The sequence below is a fragment of the Ochotona curzoniae genome, unplaced genomic scaffold (assembly GCF_017591425.1).
Source record: "Ochotona curzoniae isolate NIBS_2020 unplaced genomic scaffold, NIBS_Ocur_1.0 scaffold_3835, whole genome shotgun sequence".
Taxonomy (NCBI): domain Eukaryota; kingdom Metazoa; phylum Chordata; class Mammalia; order Lagomorpha; family Ochotonidae; genus Ochotona; species Ochotona curzoniae.
Window position 1 is genome coordinate 17,018,458 of NW_024467114.1, and position 18,941 is coordinate 17,037,398.

Below are 18,941 nucleotides of genomic sequence, written 5' to 3' on the forward strand. Positions count from 1 at the left end.
AATATATGCACTTTTAATTTTTAAGCTTATCTCCCCTCAGCAATATGATTTCATGCTCTAGGTGCTTTCAGCCTAAATCCTTTCATTTTTTTTTAATTATGAGAAAATCTCTCCAGTTACCTTGATGATTTTTTCCTTTATTTCATTTGTTTTCTCTTTCTCTTTAGAGGCTAGTATGCATGTTGACTTTTCACTCTCTACACTGCACACCTACTAAATTTTACTTAAAGACACCCCCTTCCTTTTTCTTGTTGGATTGTAATGTATTCATCTGATTTTATAGCAAAGTAATCATACTTTTTCTATTTGTACTCTTCTACTCAGTGTAACTTAGTTTTGTTTCATTTCCTTTTGCAGTTTTAACATAGCTACAATATTCAATTATACCAACTGATAATTCTTTAGTTCTTTTTCTCAATAGCTTTTGTTTCCTCTTTGAGAAACTCAATGTGCTAATATTAAAACCGGTCCGTCCCGTCATTTTGGTTCCATCGTTACTTATCAACCAAATCCTCAACAGCAGCACTGACCCACAAAACGCTCTCCGTAAAGCTGTGTGCTTTCGTGTTCATGAAACCTTCAAGTTGATGTGGGGGGATGAGGTAAGAACACTGAAGAGCCTGCCAGGCCATCTGTACATCCTAGCTGGAATCTCAGCGCAGGGAACTCTCTCCGGCCTGATCCTGGCAGCCTCGGCCTGTTCTCTGCCGCAAAGTGGTTTGAGAGAGGGCAAAGGCTCACTCCGTGGTGCATGTGGCAGGAGGTTGCCAACACACTGACACACATGCTAGGTTAATTCTGCCCCCCGGACTGCTGCATCCGTCTCACTCAGCTGCATGCCAGGTGTCTCTCCAGATGTGGCAGTGACACTCTCCCTCCTGCAGCAGCAACATGTGGGATCATCTATAGAGTTGGGTTGAAGAGAGAATTAGAGGACTAGGTCCTTTCAGTATCGTGCCACAGACCAAACTGCTTCTGATAGATGTGCTTGCCTGTATGGCCAAAGTCTTGGCTAATACTCTGCTTTCTCTCCAGATCATATAAATCTTATGCCTTTTACTAAAGATTTCCATGGGGAGGAACAATTGTGAGTCTTTACTCCATTTTTTAAGGCCTTATTTCGACAAGGCTATAAAAAACAATCCTGGATAAAATGTTTCTCCATAACTAATTTTGAAAAATTTTCTTTTGTTAAAAATAAATGTCAAAATTACCTGAAATCTACAATTTTGGAGAATCTGTGTAGTTTTTGAAGGCCTTGATAATGACTTTATGATGACTGCATCATGCTGATTGAGTCTCTTTGACTTAAACTGCTAAATTACTGGGTATATTTTACTTGATTGTGGGGAATGAGTCTTTTACTAGATTACTTCCCTGTAGTTCTTTTGTATTTTAATTATTACTAAAGCTGTATATATTTAATTGTACAGTGTGATGTTTTGATATAAAATCACAGTTAAATGACTACTACAGTCAAGCTCATTCACATACTGATCTCACTTACTTACCTCTATTTTTAGAGAACACCTAATCTTTCTACTTTCTTTTCAGCCTTCCTCACTTGCTTTACTCAGTGAAGTCTATCTTTATTTCTTTGAATTATTTTTAGTGTAATGCTAATAGTTAATACATGGTCAAATTTTCTTTTAAGGATAAGAAGAAAAGGCACATATAACTGCCCCTTCAGTGTGAGAAGGAATTATTTAGTTATCTAAGAGTTGCAGTATATACAATTTCTAATATCTATCCAGTTTTTAACATACAGAAACAAACAATTCACATAGCTTTATCCATACGAATATTACAAGGGACATTTCTTCATTAAGTTTCTAACCAAGATTTAGTTTTATGAAGGGTAAATATTGCTATTTGGTACTTATTTTTTATTCAATAAAAAGGCATTCTTATTTTTTTCTCCCAAACTAACTATATGCATTCAGAATAATACACCAATGTGTATTTCAGAAATAATTCCAGAAATAATTGAAAAAGGCAAAAAAAACCCTCTTTATTTACTATTCTTCTGACTTATAACATTTTAGACAAATAATACAGCAAAATTAGTTTCATCTATCTCTTTGCTTGTCTTGTTCATCTGGCCTTTCCTTCAAGGCAAAGTACATGGGAAAGCAAAACAAAACACTGAACCAAGAACTCATGGGAGAGTCTTTGGAGCTCATTTTCTGGGTGATTGCTTCTCTACCCGACCACCAGAACAGAGGAGGTTCCAGGAAGCAAGAAAATTAAAAGGCAGGAGAAAATAATGAGTCACAAGAGGGTCTTACCCTCCTAGGAAGACGTAGGTTGAATAAAATTTGGAAAATCATTGTAACTTAGGTTTATGTGTATAGTTTATACTGTATTCCAATGGTAAAATTAAGTGTACACTAGAACTATTTTGTGAAGCAATGAAATTTTTCTAGAAAAAAAAAGGAATATTAAGATACCACTGCTTTTTTTTTTGGTTAAAGTTGCACAAGAAACTTAAAAGAAAAAGTTATGTCTTATAAATGGAAATGTATGATGCAGTCATTTTAGGAATGAGGTCCCTTGGATACAGTATAGTGCGGGCTTTAAAATAAGGCATTTGAAAGTCCAAGAAATATTGGATTTTCAGTCCATATAACAACAACAACAAAAAACTTGGACCTTTATGCTAACTTCAGTTTGCAGTTGGGAACCCACAAAAGGTAAGAAAATAGAGAGGAACTAAATATTTGCCTAATTTACTTTCACAAAATATGTTTTGTAATGAATCCACTGACAGCAGGATGGTGCAGTTTTGTTAGCCTCAAAGTCTGTTCTGGGAACTCTCCTAGCCACTGCCTTTGCTCTTGCTCTCATTCAGGCTGTGAGGGTCTGCATCCGTCCTGCTCTGAGAACCTTAATATAAGTGCCGATTCTTTTATCATGATGTAATTCAATATCCGAGGGAAACAGTCAACATTAGATCCTTAATATTCATAATTCAGTTTGAAGGTAACTATAAAGCTGGGTTCTGGTGCTCTTCTCAGAGTATCTGTTTGTAGAAGAGAGGATCAAGGATCAAAGAAAAGATAAGCAGAATTTAAAGGGAGACCAGCTCACCATTTTGTTGGTATTTTTCTTATTGAAAACAGCTATCGCTCCATTTTGGTTTAGTGTAAACAATAAAATTATAGGATCTATAGTCAAACTGAACAGTTAGAAAGTAGGGCCCGGCGTGATGGCGTAGTGGTTAAAGTCCTTGTCTTGCACGCACCGGGATCCCATATGGTCACCAGTTCTAATCCCGGTGGCAGTCACTTAGGGAGTGAATCTCCAGATGGAAGATCTTCCTCTCTGTCTCTCCTTCTCTCTGTATATCTGCCTTTCTAATAAAAATGAATAAATCTTAAAAAGAAACAGAAATCAAACTTAAGTACTTACTATACTTGTGACAGTGGGCAAAGTATTTCATTTGTGTATGTGTCAGCTTCATTTGTAGAATTAGAGTGTGCTTACAAGGCTGTTGTGAGCCTTCACAATGACAGTACATACCAACTTTAGGGACAGTGTATGATGCAGAATAATCACTTAGCCATTATGTTCTTTCACTTTTCTCTGTTTTGTCTTATTTTGTACGTGCAGCTCCAAGAACCAGGGTCCAGCTACATAAACTGAGTCATAGATAAAATCTTTGCTTGCCTCTCATTTCTTATAGCCACACTTTTGCCAATGAGTAGGCTAACTGTTGCCTAGGATACCATGACTGTTCATAGGCACATATTTTTCTAAAGACAAAGGTCTCAGTTAAGTGAAAGCCTGGTAGCCCTTAGCTCAAGACAGTGAGAAACTTGAGAGAAATGGGTGCTTCATTTATCTCTATCTCCCTGGTGCCTTACACAACATCTGGCAAATGGAAACCATAGGAAATATTGGTTGACTTAAAAATATCTTATTGATTGCGATAATCAAGCAACACTTAGGGTTACATTGATATTTCAGTTTTACAGTTCTATCCCTCTGATAAACCAACAGCTTTCTATAAATGCTGCCAAATGTATGAAACTATGCTTGTTACATGTGTTTGAATTGGGAAGTTATTCTTTAGGACACAAAAGATGTTAGTCAAATGCCATTAAGTGCTAGGCAATGCACCCAGGCTAGTAGGAATCACAAGAAAAGAAAAGACCCAATTACAACTTTCTGTCCTCACTTCCCTCTGCTAAATAGAGCTAGCATCCATTAATCACACTTTTCTCTTTTTAGTCCTAGGTCATCTCTGTCATTATCTGTGCTCTCTCCATGCATGCTAAGAATGACTGCATAGACGCACACACACACACACACATACATATATTCTGTTCACACCTAATTTGAAAGCTTATCCACAATTTTCTGAGTTCTGTTTGATTCTACTCTCTCTTCTGGAAAGAAATAGCCTCTTAATAGTGCTTGCAGCATAAGTTTAATTTGAAAGCTTATTTACCCCAGTGGAAAAGATAAACAAAAATTTAAATTTAAATTCTATGCTGTTAATATAATTTCTCGAATAAACAGGGAGAAGCCTTACTTTTCCTATTCCAAACATATTTATCTATTTTTTCATTTGCTTATTATTAGTAGTCGTATGAGCTTATTCTGCACTTTCCTGGGCACCATTCTTAATGTTTCATGGTTCTCACTGGTTTTCCTCTTTAGCTAAATTTATATTTTATTTTGATATTTATGAAAACTTTTTTCCTGAAAGTCCAAAATGCTCATTCTAAATTTATTTTCTGTTTTCCTGGAATCACATGAATATTTTCCCCCAAACTTCTCATTTACTTGCCACCAGTCACGAAAGGACTGCATGGCACACCATGAACTGTGAAGCCACAGTTTCTATTCACACTTCCTCTGTTCCTGCCTATCAGAGTTACTAATCTCTTTTGAGTGTTTATTTCTTCATCTAAATATAGGGCTAAAATTGTACCTCCATTGAATATTATGCAAGCTCAATGACTGGCTTCAAGGATAGAAAAAGTATCATCCAATGGGTTCTTCTGCCTTTTGGATCATGAAAGATTCTCTAAATACACCAAAAATATACCAACTCTTCAGCATTTCATAGAAAGACGCTACCATTAGAAAGGCTCATAGCAATTCGCAGAACATTTTTGCTGGCGTATGAGGAGGACTTGAAGACAGGTGAGAGAGTTCTTCTGACACCAGTCCCTGAATGCTCAAATGCATTTTTGTCTTTACTAAAGCAAGTCTGTTCTTTTTCTGTCTCATGCAAGGGTCCAACCACTCAGGTTATAATCTGATGATTTCTGAAGCGTATTATCAGGTAGCTGGGCCAGAAATGGAGCAGCACTGGAACTCATACAGAAGCCCAAAGGAGATGCCAATATGGCAGGTGGCAACTCAACCTGCTATGCCACTGTATCAGCCCTTGGTACAATGATGAAATTATACTAAAAGGAGAGTTAGCAATTGATGGTAATATTTGAAATGGAAAGACTAGACGTGTTCTATGATTCAGCAGAAGGTAGCTATGCGGAAAGATCTCAAGAAGAAAAATGATAAACTTATGTATTAGCAACACAGATATTGATTCTCAACTTTAGTCATCAATCTTACATAATTTGTTAAGGCTGTTACACAGGCTTCCAAAAATAAGCATGTGCCATACTAAAAAAAAACCAATAAAATAAAATACATTCTAATTCAAGTTATCTATTCTAATTTCCTTTTTAAAACTTTTACCTTTACTCATAACTTACTGTGATTTCTGTTCTTGCCTTACTCTGAATATTTGACCTATACTCTTTTTCCTTCCTTGTCACAATTTTGACTCTCCTTATTGACCCATGAACCCATTCAGTACTCCTTTCCAAACAGCAGTCAGTATTCATGGAAAAGGAAGGATGCTATGTATCAGAAATGCTATAAAGAAGCCTGCATTGTGTAGAAAATTTACCACCCAAAATTTGCGAATCCTTTTCTAAATTAAAACAGACTGTCTCAGACAATACATTAATACTACTTTAAGGTTTTGGTTGTTTTAAGACAAGGAAATTCCTAGAAAACACTAAGTGCCCAGCTGGAGTGAATAGGATGTGACAGTTGCGTGAACGTGTCAATGGAGTAGTGATGACAAAGAACCTCCCCAAATATGTTGAAAACCAGGCGTGGCCCCACTGTCTACATTTATAAACCCAACACTGATGTGTCTTAAAGAGCAATTGATATTTATAGGGTCGTAACCCATGGGTTACCAGGCGAAATGTAGATATCAAAACTTGGAGTAAGCCATGGAAAAACACCAGAAAGAAAAACTAATGCTTCAGATGTAAGGACGTTTACTGGCAAAAAGAAACACTGAAGGCAGTTTTAGCAACCCAATTGCAGGAAGAAAAGTACCTTTCCCAATTTCCTCTGAAATTCTGCCCTAATATCCTAAAGAAAATTCTAGTGTTCCAGGGACAACAGACTGTGTCCAGGGACAACCATCCATGTGAATGTAGATGTTAGAGCACATTCAGGGTTCACAGTTAGGGAATATCTCATGCTTATGCCACTTTTTATGTGTTTTATTGGCTACTATGCAGCCAAAAGGTGTGTAAATCTGTCTTCACATATCTGAATCATTCTGCTAAGGTTTATTGAACATCGTTTTCTAATAGACCAAGTATTTGTCGTGGTTAGGATTTGACTTTAGTCAGGTGATGAGAAACTAGATAAATATTTCAGCAAAAGCTGTATTTTTGAGTTCTTCCTCTTATGATTACAGAAAGCTTTGTCCACATACATATAAACTTCCAAATGCATGGAGCTTCCTAATATACCTGATTCTACCTGTTCATTTGCTGTATATCAACCTTTCTAGTTCCAGTGGACTCCAAATAAATGTTTCCTCTTGTTGACTTGGAGTTGTTGAGCAATTTATGAGCCCATAGGAAAATGTTAGAGTGAATTGGAAACGCATGAACTATCCATCAAACCTGGAACACTGCATGTGGTACTCTCCATTTTGAGTTTGTTCAGTGTCATTATTCATGTCACTTATGCCTTTCAACCTCAAAGGTCTTAGCTGGCTTAGAAAATGAGTAACAGGTAGAGCCAGAAGAAATCCTAAGACAAAAATCCTGTATTTTTCACAGATTAAAAACATGACTATCTTTTGACATCTTCAGTAATTTAAAAAGTACACCCCACTGGCTGAGAAAAATAATTTAAATGATGGCCTCAAGCATGTTTAGACATCCTTGGAACATGAGGCAAGTTTGGGAATTGCAAAATAGGTCTTAAATTTTTGTTTTTATTTTTTTTATACAAAGTTTCTTCTTCAATTAAATACTCCCTGTCTTGCACCCCATCACAGAGCACTCTTAACAATGATGGCTGGTATTGCAGCTACATATGGCCAAAGGGATCACAGAGGAGTCCACTGGGTGTTCAGCAGCTTAATTTGTGGCATAGATCTCTGTTCTCAGGCCTCTGCTCTCAGACCCCACAAGGCTGTCAAGCTGTGCCAGAGGGCAGAAGGACTTGGTTAGAAGTTTGAGCTTTTATAGTATTTCACATGACTCTCACACAATTGTTTTCCACTGGATTTCAAATAAGGCTCTTGGTTCTTCAGGAGTCTCCCATCTGGGTTTTCATTAATCTTGGTCATAGGCTCAAATCCTTTCACACCCAGATGCTTTGTGTATGTATGTAACATGGCAATGATGGATGGAACAAATTAATAACCTATTGTGTTTGGTATCCTTACTCCCATGGCAATATCTTCCAGAAAAGATGGCACTATGTGGGTAGGATTTATAAAAAGAGCAAAGGAGGAATGACTCAGATATGTGACCTAAAGATTAGGCTCTTGAAAGAACTGAGTGTGCTGGGAGGATTACTGGAGTAAACTGACATATGGGGAAATTCACCCATTCTAGGTCTAGATACATTTTTGCTTTTAAAAATGTTCTCTACCTTACATAAATTAAAATTTATCCACTTGAGTGTAGAGTACAAGTATGAACAAACATGAACACTGCTGTTGCTACCACTAAAATTAAGATTGGGAGTATTTGTGTAACTCCAAGTTTCCTTGTGCTTCTTAGCAGTCAGTTCTCTTCTCTTACCCTACTTCTTGACAGCCCCTGATCTGACTTCTGTCCCTATTTTCTTTTATAGAAATTCATATACACGAGTCACACAACCTTTGTGTCTGACACCTTTCATTTCATGTAATGCTACAGAAATTCTTACATACACGTGTCATTAGTTTGTTCTCTTATTAAGTGTTACCCTGTTACATGAATGTGCCACAATTGCTTATGGACTCATCAGTGGTTGGGTTATTTCTAATTTTGTAGTTAACGCTAAGAAAGCTCCTGCAAACATTCACTTACGACATGCTTCATGGATAAATATGTTCATTTGCCTTATGTAAAAGCCCAGGAGAATTGGTGGGTCCTGTACTCACACATCAGCATCATGATGAAATGTTAAACTTTTCCAAATTCTGAGATACAGCTGCATCCATGCCAGTAAGGTACGAGCCTTTCCTGTTACTTTAAATCTTCACCAGCACTTAGTGGTACCAAGATTTTGTTGTGGTTGCCATTCTAGATGTGCAGTAGTCTCTCATTGTAGTTAAAATTATCATCTGTTTAATGTCTTGAATTCCTGATATTTGCATATTATACATAAAAAGGGCAGTTCCTATGATTCACTTTCTATCGTTTGCACTAGGAAATCTATCATAGCCTCACCTTGGGGTATTGAGTCAGAAATAATGGGAGCAATGAGAGCTTTGAAATCAGGTCTCTAAAGGTTTAGGAAACATAGGTAGGACTTAAAGGTTAGCGATGATAACCTCTGTTCTCTTGTTTTCTAACCAGATTGTGATAATAACAGTTCATAGGATAATTACATAGGACAACAGTTCATAAGAACTCAACAGTTCATGGGATAATTGCCTATAGGATAACGTGACTAAAGCAGCTAGTAGGATGTTGCAATCTGTTTTTCTCTTGGCTAATGTGAGCTTTTACATCTGAATCTCCTGCAAAAATGTCATTCATCACAAAGGTCTGATACATGAAGCTTCGGCAGTCAAACTTTGCATGTCTTGAATGTCACATAAAAGGAAAGCTAAAGAGAGCATAAAGGGAGAACCAACGTAGTGACCGGACAGGAGTTATTGCTCCTTCCCCCAGAGATCCTATATCATGTAATCACTTATCTACTTATCTTGAGCATTTTTCTGCTTTTACATCATTTGGAAAAACAGGCACCTCTCTTTGAGTGTGTTTTCACAGGGATATGGACTACATGCTATTCATCTCTACTTTTCCCATTGAATATTGTGTCTGTGACTGAGCTCAACAGAAACCGGTGGAAATAAACAATGGGTTTCAATGAGGCTGCCAGCAGCCAGTGTTTGGACATTTGAATTTGTATTTTGTCAGGAGGTTAAGGTTTGATATCAGGTTTATATTACTCTAGTTTACATCTTCATATTTGGCTTGCCAAGCTGACACGCAAAGCTCCATGAGTCTGTAAGTGTGCATTTCTTTCTTGCTTTTTCCAAGAACACACAGATAGTTCTACTGCCACCAAACTCAGGTAGCCTAACTAGTCAAAAGGAAATCTATCCTTCCAGATACAGAAATGGACCCAAGACCTCTGATTTGATCTGCTTTATGGATTAGCATTGTTCCACCATGTACGTCTTCTTATGTTAAGCCTGACCTATTATTTATGGACCAAACTAGATGTTTGTGAGTTAATGCTTGGCTCAAATTGAACACATCACTTGAATTGTCCTTCTAAATTAATGAAAAGCAGGTAAGTTGCTATGCACACCTTTGGAAAAAGGTGTGATTCCATGGGTTTTATAGTTAAAGAGGTGATGTGCTCTCAATACCCTTTTCATTCAGAGCTGGTTCCTAGGAGGATTTGTTATGAATTTGCATAGGGATCAAAGGATCTTTTAGAAACAGAGAGATTGAGGCCATCACTCCTACCTTTAGCTTCCACAGTATTGCAACTTTCTGATGGATTTAGATGAATCATTATGGAATTGAAAGAAAAGGATACTAATGTTTCCCCATGTGTCACAATCCTCCTTAACAAAACAGTCTCCAGGTATCTTTAAAATGCAAATTAATAATTGTAGTCATTTGAGACTAAGTAGAGGTTCCATAGCACCGTTATTAACTTCAAAATTGATTTTGAGCAGTGGACATTTAGCCTCGCCTGTTAAGATACTGCTTATGACGTTTACATCCAAGTTGGAGTGCCTAGGTTTGACATTCCACTCCTTGCTCCTACTTGGCAGTAATTCATTGAGTGGAAGGCAGTGGTTAGGGTGCGGGTAATGAAGTCTATATCAGCAGTATGGAAAATACTGCACTCCCCGTCTCCTTACTGTCTTACGCATTGGGGGAGTGAGAGCATGCAAGAGCCCCCTCTTTCTGCCTGTCTCTCTCTATATGCCTCAGATGTTAAAACATCGAGCTAGACACCCCTGTGTCATTTAACTGACTGATCTGCTCCAAGGGGATACCAATATTGTGTGTTTTCTAAGACTGCTATGAAGTTTCAATGAGGTAATACTACACAACAGGTTAGAACAATCTCAGCAACATGGTGAGAGTGCTGTACATGTATTTACTTTTTTAAATAAAGGAAATCTTAGGAAACCAACGGCGTAGCAATCCTGATTAATCATATTGAGGTAGTTGAGTGTTTCTCTAAGAACCAGGGTTGCTTTGCAAGGATAAAAATGGTTAGCATGTTAGCAATGTAAACCATAATACTTTGTCCTCCTAAATTATGTTTTCATTTTAATTCTGCTTCCTTTTGCATGCGTGGATGCTTTAGAGATGAGAAACCATGATGGCTTGAATGTTTTATACAAAAATCTCTAACTAAAGTATCCTCTGACAACTTAAACATTTTTTCCCGGGAATGGATTTTGAACCAACTACACAAATACACATGCAGATGTGCTAGTTGTGTTACACAGTCTGTCTTTGGACTTGTGTGTGCACGTACTCAAATGCATGTCAACGCTGGCAGGTTGCAATCCATGTTTATAATCAACATCAGACTAGAAAAGCGGACTGTTCTCAGTCTTACCCCACTGGAAATGGTATATCACATTCACTCTCCTGCCTTGTCTTGCAGCCCAAAATGGGCACTGCTCTGTCTCGTTGACCTCAGATTTATTCATCTCCTTTGACTAAAACTAAAAATTACATTTAATTTTTAAAAAAGACATTGTTGATCCTTCCCAATGACCATGATGAAATAGCCACATCGGGGGAACAAAGAACATGAGCAAATTCCGATGTAGCCGTTTTCTTCTATTTGCTTCAGGCATCTGAAAACTGAAAAAAACTATAGTATATCTAGTCAGCATTGGCCTCTGCAGAAAAACTAGTCTTGCGTACTTATGAGATTTCAGTATTTAGAGATCATTTTCAGCATTATTATAAAATAGAACAGGGTATCTTTTACACTTAAAATATAAGTGCAATGTTATTTTTGTAAAACAAAATTACTTTATCTAAATGATATCACACTCACCCAGATCTCTGGAATATGATCACAAGTCTGAAATTAACCCAAAAGACAGTCATAAATGACCACAGGGTTCAAATACTTTTCATGGGCTTCCACTCAGCACTTCTCCCCTTTTGCTTCAAATTCAATTGCACACATTGGAGAGCCTACAGATAAAAATATGCATTATTTCAGGAGGATAGGGCAACAAGAAAAGTGTTTTCCTATCATCCCTTGATTGGGTTTGATGATGTCAGAAAATATGCAGATGCACACTCTCTCTCTCTGTCTTTCTCTCTGTCTCTCTGTCTCTCTCTCTCACACACACACACACACACACACGTTGGAAAGATGGAGCTATTGGGTCTAAGGACTATTTGCCATTTGCCTTTCAATAATTTCAAAGAATAGTCCTTGGAATAGGTAACAAATATCTGTTCCGAGTCCTTAAAAATGGATTATGTTTAGAATAATTTTAACACAATTGACAACATTTCTACCAAAATGTTTTTGGGAAGATTGGTTTTAGGCGGCAGAACTCAGTTAAGCGAAAAACACACCTCTGTTCCACAGCTCATTCTACATACCTGACTTATACCTGGAAATGGTTCTCAACTGGAAACACCCCTTTACAGTAGAACATGCAGGGATGAGGTACATTTAAATCTGAATATTTTGAAAGTATAGTCACATTCTTGTATAAGAGAGGGTGGGAGTGGCTTGGAAAGACACATCTATTTATCTGTTTTCCTCACATTTTCGGTGTCTCAAAAGATGGCCGTCCTACTCCTCTTGTGGCATTTTCGACTAACACATAGTCACGAGGCTCTGTGTAGCACTACATGCATTCTCTAAGACTGTCTTTGCATGATAGGACAAATTTGGAAAAAACAAACATAAACCATAACATAAATACAGAGAAAGCTGTAAGCAAGGAAATCCGAACTGAAGACTGTCTTTCACAGAATGTGTTTAGAAGGAAGTATGCGGAAAGAGTGGTGACAGTATGCATTGCATGCCAGTTAATATCAGATTTCAGAAGTTATGTCTCCATATCTAGACCCTCCCCACCCCAAAAAGACCCATGTGGGCATGCATCACTCTCAACTGTGTAAACAAAATTAAAAACAAAGCAGAAGATATAAAAGGTATGTCTCAATCACAAGAATAGGTGTTGAGAAAATTGTGTTTGGGGCCCAAACACAAATGCCTTGCATTTCTTGTACAGTATGTAATACAGTGTTGTCACCCACAGTCACCCCACTGTGCTCAAAAAAACCTCTATTGGACCACATTTTGGTACCTGTTATTCAACCTCCCCTCTCCCTCACATGGGTGACAGGGATTCAACTACTTGAATCATTCCTGCTTTTCAAGGCATATGCTTTCAGGAATCTGGAACCACGAGTGGAGCTTGGATTCAAACCCAGGACTTTGGTAAGTCACCTTTACTGGTGTCTTATTCACTATGTCAAAAACAAAAACAACAACAACAAAAAACCTTATCGTGCTAATGTCATGAGCATTTCCTCCATGCTTTCTTCTAGTAGATGCATGCTGTATATTTTTGTTTTTTGTCCATTTTAAGTTAGGTTTTGTACAGGGTGAGAGGTGGGAGGAGTGTTTGGGCTCATCCTTTTTTTTAGGTGATATGATGAGGACATCCAAAGTTATATTTGTTGACATGACTCTGCCATTGGTCATGGTATCCACATGCTGTGGGAAAACATGCAACTCCACAGACATAGCAGTTATATTGTTGCAATCCTATTGTTTTTTTTTTTGTTTGTTTTTATATTGGCAGCTATAGGAATTCTATTCATTTATTTATTTAATGATACCATTCCATAGGCTCAGAGATTTCGTCTTTCCCTTTCTCAGTTGCTCTCCTCCACGCTGATTTCTCCTATACTTTTACAATAGTACAGTCCTTTCAAAACAGTCCCAAGTCCCTCATTCTGTTATTTAAGTGTATCCTGACATTGTAGATAAAGACAATGGCAGAAAGTCCAGCATCCTATTGTCAAAATATATTTAACAGTTCTATTGGGAATATATTTTTTTATTCAGAAGTAGAACTGCATACTGTAATTTCACTTCTTGATGTAATGGTCTCTATTATACAGTTCTTTCTAGATGAAGATATGTACATGTATGCTTATCTATCTATCTATCTATATTGATTTTGTATTTTGTATGAAGGTTGCCTTCTATCAGAGAGAACATGTAATTCAGTCTTCTACACACAGCTTTGTCATTTATCAAAGAGAGTGTCCTTTATCCAGTGTATGTTTTTTGAGCCTTTGTCAAAGAGTATTCGGCTGTATATGCATATGAGTTTCTTTGATCGATTTTATGCTCCATTGGGTCAAGTTTCAGTTTTTATGGTAATATCAGGCTGGTTTTGGTTATGGTAGGATTGTAGTATGCCTTAAAAGCTAGTATTGAGATGACTCTAGTTTCATTCTTTTTCCTCAAGATTGCTCCATTTAGTTGTTTATGTTTCTTTTTGAAATTTAGGATATATTATTTTGTAGTTCTGAGAATAATGCAATCAATATCTTGATTGGGATTACAATGAAAGTAAGAATCACTTGTGTAGTATGGATATGTTGACACTCTTCTTTTTAATTAAATTTATTTATTTTGCTTGAAATAGAGAGAGGAGGAGAGACACAGAGATCTTCCATTTGCTGTTTTACTCCCCAAATGATCCCGACAGCCAGAGCTGGACTGCTCTGAAGCTGGCAGCCTCTGGCAGCAGGGGCCAAAGGTCTTGTGACATCTCTGCTACCTTCCCAGGCTATTTACAGGGAGATGGGTCAGAAGTCGAGCAGCCAGTACACAAACTGGCACCCTTATAGGATGCCAATACCACAGGTGAAGGATTAGTCTGCTGTGCCATCACACCATCCTCAATGTTAATTCTCCCATGAACACAAGAATCTTCCTAGCTTTTAACATCTTCTTCAGTGTATTTTACCAGAATTTGGTAATTTTTACAGTTGAAGTCTTTCACATTCTTAACTTCATTCCAAAATATTTAATTTTTTGTAGCTATTGTGAATGGTGATTCTCTTGTAGTTTCTTTCCCCAAGTCACTATTAGTATATAAAATTCTGCTGGCTTTTCTGTGCTTTTATGCCTTACAACTCGACTGAATCAGTTCTTATGGTGATTTGTAGAATTTTTATTTTTATCTTGATTTAGAATGTTACCACCAATCAGAGATAATTTAACTTCTTTTTTTTCTATTTGCATGGTTTTATTTCATACCTTGTTTAATTTCTCTGGGTAAAACTGCCAGAATTATATTGAATAACAGTAATTAGAATGAACATTCTCTTTTGGTTTCAGACGTCAGTGGAGATGCTTCTAGCTTTTCTGCATTCAATATGATGTTGGCTGTAGGTTTTTGATATGCAGAATTTTTTATGTTGGGAAAATTCTTCCATATGTAGCTTTTTCAAAGTTCCTTTGATCATAAATGGATGTTGTATATTATCAAATGTTTATTCATATTCTATTGAGATGATTGATCATGTGATTTTTAGCTTTCATTTCATGTGATGTATTATGTTTATAGATATATGTTTACTAAAGTATTCTCCCATCTCTGAGATGAATCTCACTTGATCCTGTGGAATTTTCTTTTTGATGTGCTATAGGATTTGATTAGCTAGTTTCTTGTTACATGTTTTATGACTGTTTATTAAGAATATTGGTTTACAATTTTCTTTCATTTTGTATCCTTGTTTGGTTTTGAAATCAAGGTAATGCTGATCTTGTAGAATGAACTTAGAATATTCCTTACTCCCAACCCCTACTTACATTATTGGAATAGTCTGAGAAGAATTTATTTTATTCTTCCTTTTAAGTTCGTTAGAATTCAGCAGTGAAACCATCTGGACATGGGCTTTTCTTTCTTGAGAGATTTTCTTTTTAAATTACTGATTCAATTTCATTACTCATTATTCATCGATTCAGGTTGTGTGTGTGTGTCTTGATTGTTCAATCTGGTTCAATTATAGGTACCCAGAAATTTATCACTTTCTTCCAGATTTCCTAATTCATTGGTATAAGGATTTCATAATAGTCCCTGATGATCACATATTACTTGCTCTTTCACAAGAATCATCAAACTAACCATTTATTCACACTTGTATGAGCAGATAATCACACATTCCTTCTTCAGTGTCATTTTTAATGAAATTAGAGAAAACACCAAAGCACAGTTGAATCGTAAGATCTGTGGCATGTAGTCCCATCAGTTCACTTGCATTCTGCAAGACTGTTTTCATTTGATTTCTCATCACTTTGCTATCTTTCTTGTTTGTATGCCTATACTTTGATTTGGATCAAACATAAGGATATTCCTACACACTTCAACTATTTTTTATAGACAGTTCAAGTTTGGAGTATAGGAAGTCGGAATGAAAATACATTATTACAATAATCGTGAATTTATATTTGATCATAACTTCAATGTCTTTAACCTTTAATAACCCTACAAATTGTCAGCATAAAAGCATGTGTTTTATTGTGAGATCATTGGTTCATAGTGGAGTTTCATTAACACAAGCCTTGGGTAAAATTGGCATGGATGACATTTGGCATTGCTAGTCACATTTTTTTTTCCTTTTCTTGTTTTGAGACTCAGTACATCTGGCATTCCTTCCGGCCTTGGACACCCCTGTGTGCTACTCTTCCTTCTATCATCCCATACCTACTGCCTCAGGAAGTGTCTGATTTCAGTATTCAGCTCTTTGTATGAATTTAAGTCTAGGAGTTACTCATTTTTGTGGAGGCAACATTGATTGATTACTCTCCTACTTAAAGTATTTCAGGCAACACTGAAGGTGGGAGAGGGGGCAGAGGGCCTTCCCAGTGACCTAGGGATGAGGCCAGCTTTGATGACAAGAGTTCAAATTGTCCAAGGTTGATGAGGATATCACTGAGCAAGTTTTATAGAATTGACTTTTTAAACAAAAATGTTGCACTAAAATTGTCAAGCTAAATGTCAGATTTACAGTTTTCTGTGTTATATTTCTGTGTTAGAGACACTGATTCTGCACACCACTCAGATTTCTTGTGTTTTCAAAGTGACACTACCCACCCTTGTCTGCATGTCAACTACACTGAAGACACAGATGAAGGGAAGATTTGATGCTTTTAATCAGATCTGTCCACTTGTGTGCAATCAACAAAGATATTTGCGAGGAAAAAACTTGTAGCTAGAGGATAAACCACAAGCAACTCATCACTAGCACAATGCTGATGAAATAAACTGCTTTCTCCATGTCAGTGATTATTTTGAATTATTAGCTTGCATTGCAAAATACATATTGCATGAAAAGATCATTTTGATAAATGTACTACAATCTGGATCTGCTCCTATTGCCTGAAAACTTCACGAGCTAAACCTATCTTCCATTTGCAACCTCATCTCTAGAGATAATTTAGCTATACCCATTTATTTGAGCCCTATGCTTCCCAAACAAAACAGAATAGCATAAACTCTGATGGGGTAGTTTATGTGGTATCCAGGGCATACACAAAGTTTATGAGGTAATCAGGACATACACAATGACACGAGATGAATTTGATATATCTGCTTGGGATTTTAAATGTTCCTGAAGCCAAAGATAATAATTCACACAGTAAGCAATATTTAAACATTGCTTATAAAACAAACACCAGTTTGGAATTGAATATCCAATGCTAATTTTAAAAATACAGCCAAAATTCATGAAATTGTGTATTGCAGCTTCAGTCAAACCTTCAGTAAAATCTTTTATTTTCCCCTCTTACTTATTGTAAATACTGGGGGACACACCTGAGAAGCACTTTGCTTTTCCTGACCTATGAAAAAGGAGGGGCTTGTCTATAACTTTGGTGCTGTCTTGAGCCCATAAATACATCCCCAACTTTAAATATCTACCCCTTGTGCTCGCTTTGGCAACACATATACTAAAATTGGAACTATACTGAGAAGATTAGCATGGCCCCTGCACAAGGATGATATGCAAATTCATAAATCTCCATCTATTGTATTTGTTTCTTGAATGAGTTGTGTCAATGACCATTTTAATTGAATTAGTAAAGTCTGGATTTAGAGGATTTTGTTATTTAGATTGTTGTATCTGATTTAAGTACAAGATGACAATGCCTGTTGCCAATTAAACAGAAACCTGGAATGTGTTAAGAAAGGGATACAGAACCCCCAACACTGTGTCCTCCATCTGAGACACCAATATCCCATGTAAGGGTCAGTTAGAGTCCTAGATATTCCACTTACAATCCATCTCTTTGCTAATGCGCCCAGGAAAGCAGTAGAAAGATTGCTCAAGTGCTCGGATCCCTGCTACCCATGGAAAACCATTCACCAATTCCATGGGAATAGATTAAAGCAAAGAGTTCCAGGGACTAGCATTGTGGCCCAGTGGATTAAGCCCCTGCTTATCCCACATCTAAGAGATAATTCCTTTCCTACCTGCTCCTTTTCTGATCCAGCTCCCTGCTAGTGAGGCTGGGAAGGTAGCAGAAAATACCCCAAAGGCTGAGAGAGCCAGGCACAGTTCCAGGCTGTTGTCAAGCCTTGGCCATTGCATTTATTTGGGGAATAACCAGTGGATAGATCTTTTTTCTCTCTGTGTATCTCCTCTCTGCGACACTCTGCCTTTCAAACAAATAAATAATGTATCTTCCAAAAAAAAGTTCAAAGAGAAGCTATTTGCAGAATCATTCCTACCCTTCCCCTCTGGTTTCTCAGGAGACACTGAGTATGGCCAGTTTGGTGTGAGCCTATACGTCTGTGCTACTGCTCTCACTCCTTGATTCCATGCTCTTTCTCCCCTCTGCTTCACGAGACTGCTGAATCCAAGTGTCGACAGACAACACGGCAAAATGAAGCTGTGGTCTTTTCTAAATATTGGGCAATGTAATTGTATACAGAGACATCAACTCTCTCTTTCTAACTCTCCACCCTGAGAACCTCCTTACCTCTTGTCCATCTCCACTAGCCACTAGGGTTTGTTATTTCAATGTCCTTTCTTGGGGCTTTCAGTTAAGAAGTTGGTTAAGACGCCCGTGTCCGATGTCAGAGTTCCTGGACTCCATGCTCAGCGCTGCTCCGGGCTCCAGCTTCCTACTAACACGGTGGCTCCTGGAAGGCAACAGCGATGACTGAAACGAATGAATGCCCATCAAGTGCTCAGCTCCTAGTGTGGCATCTGTCCTGGCCATTGCAGGCATCTAGGAAGTAAAGCAGCAAATGTTGTCTCTGTGGCTCTCTTAAACTTCACATACAAATACATTTATAAAGGACTAATCTTGAAACTAACTAATGTTATGCAATTAATATGAAGCTCCAGGGTTCCAGTTTGAAATCAGATAAAAACATTATCTAGCAGCAAAAGAAT

At 37.3% G+C, this 18,941-nt stretch overlaps 2 non-coding genes across 2 annotated transcripts; both read left to right on the plus strand.

The window, feature by feature from the left end:
• The first annotated feature begins 1,015 nt into the window (after positions 1-1,015).
• Positions 1,016-1,131, plus strand: LOC121145945. Its single transcript, XR_005882107.1, has one exon. It is a non-coding gene; the product is annotated as a U5 spliceosomal RNA (small nuclear RNA).
• Positions 1,132-17,466: 16,335 nt separating this feature from the next.
• LOC121145954 lies at positions 17,467-17,573 on the plus strand. Its single transcript, XR_005882115.1, has one exon. It is a non-coding gene; the product is annotated as a U6 spliceosomal RNA (small nuclear RNA).
• The last annotated feature ends 1,368 nt before the right edge of the window (positions 17,574-18,941 follow it).